Here is a 2500-nt window from a genome sequence, read left to right as displayed (position 1 = left end):
TCGACGCCGAACGGCGACACGCAGGAGAACCCCGGGGAGGCGAGAGCGAGGAAGAACGAGGGGAACGGGAACCCCCGCCGCCCACGGCAGACGCGCGCGCGGACGCGGCAGCACGGCACGGTACCCCCGCGGTACCCACCCGCAGACAGCCGCGCCCGCGCGGGAGTGCCGGGGGGGGCGAGGCCCGCGCCTCCTCCCCCAACCGGGCTCTCGTCTCCCCCAACGCCCCACCGGGCGTCGCTGGACCAACGGGGAACCCCTGCCGGCGAAGCCCCGGCGGGACGAACTCCGCGAGAGCGGGCGCTCCGGGAGCGGGGAGCTACGGAGCGCTCCCCGAGTCTGCACTTAGGGGGACGAAGGCCCCTCCCCGCCCGGGGGAGAGCCTGCGAGGCGACCCCAGCCGCGCCGCTCGGCGGGCACCGAGGCGGCGATTGATCGTCAAGCGACGCTCAGACAGGCGTAGCCCCGGGAGGAACCCGGGGCCGCAAGTGCGTTCGAAGTGTCGATGATCAATGTGTCCTGCAATTCACATTAATTCTCGCAGCTAGCTGCGTTCTTCATCGACGCACGAGCCGAGTGATCCACCGCTAAGAGTTGTCTGGCTTTTCGGCACCGCCCCGCCAGCGCGGAGGGGCCGGGACCGCTCGCAAAGGAGCGGCCCCTCGGAGAGCGCGGCACGGCGGCCGCTCGCCTCACATTGACCGTACAAGCACAGGAGAGGGGGGGAAAATAAAACGAAACCCCGAAGCGGCAAAAGCAAGGGGCGGGGAGCCCGCGCTCCCGGCTTTTTTCCCTCCCCCGAGGAGGGAAAAACGCACCTTGCGGCGCTTCGGGGCCGGACCAGGCGCCCGGGCTCGCTCCGACCTCGGCGCGGAGGAGGCCCGCCGCGCGCCGCCGGGAACGTGCCCCGAACCCGGCCTCGCCTCGCGTGCACGGGGAAAGAAAACCCCCTTCGCTTCCCCACCCAACGGCGGGGGGGGGGTGTGTCTCTCGCTGGCCGCCCCGTGCCGTCGCGGAGACGCCACGAAGCGAGGCAGCGGAGACCCCCCCCCCCGCCCCGGGGAGCGAGGGGGGCCGGGCGCACAACCCCGCCGGAGGAGAGCGCGCGCGCGCCTCCGCACCGGCCCCTCCAACGCCGCCACCGCTGCGGCCCATCCCGGACTTTCTTTTCCCCCGCTTTGGCCCCGGGGCCGAGCCCCGGCCGGCTCGCGCCCTCGGGCGGCTTCCTCTCGCCACCGAACCCCCCCCCCGCCGCGGGGGACGGAAAACGGCTTGCGAGACGGAAAGCCCGAGCCCACGTGGGACGCCACCGCGGCGACCCGCCGGCCCTCGCCGGGCGGCGCACCCGCCGACCGACAAACCCCAGCGGCACGAGCCCCTTCCATCCTCCCCCGGCGCCACCGCGCCGCCGGCTTCGCTCGCTCGACCCCTTCCGTGGCCCCGCGGCCAGGCGGACAGCGGACGGCGCTGAGCCGGGGGGCGGGCCCCCGCTCTCCCCGTTTCCACGCGGAGACCGGGGGTGGGACGCCCCCGGCTGCCCGCCCGTCCCCCACCCGGCACGCGCCGGGAAGGCGAACGGGGAAGCCCGCGGGCAGGGCCCGGGACCGGGACAGCCGCAGCCGGTGGCAGGGTGCCCTCCGGCGAGGGACCGGAGCCGGAGACGCCGAGCGACGCCCGCCGCCGCTCGGACGCGGTCACGCCACCCGAAACCGGCCCCGGACGGGGGGGAACCGGCAGCGCGAGACCGCCGAGGGCGCCAGCTCGCCGGGGCCCCGCTCTGGGGCCTGGGCAAAGGGAAAAGGGACCGGGAGGTCCGCAGCGGCCCGCGCCGCAAGAGGCGCCGCCGCCGAGCCGCGGCAACGCGCCCGCACAAAACCCCCGGCGGGGGCGAAGCGCCCTGGGCCAGCCCCCACCGCGGGGGCTCGCCGCCCCGGCCCGCGAGAAGCCCGCGCTTCAACGCGCCGCCGGGGACGCCCGTGGCGAGGCGAGGCGCGGGCCGGACCACGGCCGACCTCGCGCGGTGGGCTCTCTCCGGCCGAGCGCTCGGACCGCAGAGAGGGGGGGGCAGCAGAGTCCCCTCCCCGGCCCGGCGGGCCCCCGGAGGACGACGAGCGCGACGACGGCGGACCTAGCCAGAGGCATTGCGGGGGCAACCCCCGCCCCTCTGAAGGCACCCGCCCGCCCCCGCGCTCGCCCCCGCATCCGGGGGTGGCGCGCCGAGCCGCCCGGGTCTTTAAACCGCCGCCCGGCTTCCTCCGCGGTAGGGCAAGGCCGCGGACGAAGGCGCGGAACGCTAGGTACCTGACCCTGGGGTGAGGGAAACCAGACTTAAGGCCCCGCGGGGGTGCCTCCCCCCACTGCCGCCGTCGGGGGGAGCGTCCGCCCGCGGGGGCCGCGCCCGACGTCCGCCGCCACCACCGCGCCCCTGGCCTGGCCCGAGGCCCGGGGTTTCCCTCAGTCAGCCGGCGCTGCGCTCGGGGAGGAGGGACGCGGCTGGGGA

The 2500-nt window shown here is 76.7% G+C and overlaps 1 non-coding gene across 1 annotated transcript; it reads right to left on the bottom strand.

Moving 5' to 3' along the window:
- Positions 1-443: 443 nt before the first annotated feature.
- LOC137458978 (5.8S ribosomal RNA) lies at positions 444-596 on the bottom strand. The gene has a single exon (XR_010992032.1). It is a non-coding gene; the product is annotated as a 5.8S ribosomal RNA (ribosomal RNA).
- Positions 597-2500: the final 1904 nt, after the last annotated feature.

The sequence above is a fragment of the Melanerpes formicivorus genome, unplaced genomic scaffold, assembly GCF_026170545.1.
Source record: "Melanerpes formicivorus ecotype bairdi unplaced genomic scaffold, bMelFor1.0.p_v2 SCAF_305, whole genome shotgun sequence".
Taxonomy (NCBI): domain Eukaryota; kingdom Metazoa; phylum Chordata; class Aves; order Piciformes; family Picidae; genus Melanerpes; species Melanerpes formicivorus.
The sequence above is the reverse complement of the archived record's forward strand: the minus strand, read 5'-3'. Positions and strand labels throughout refer to the sequence as shown.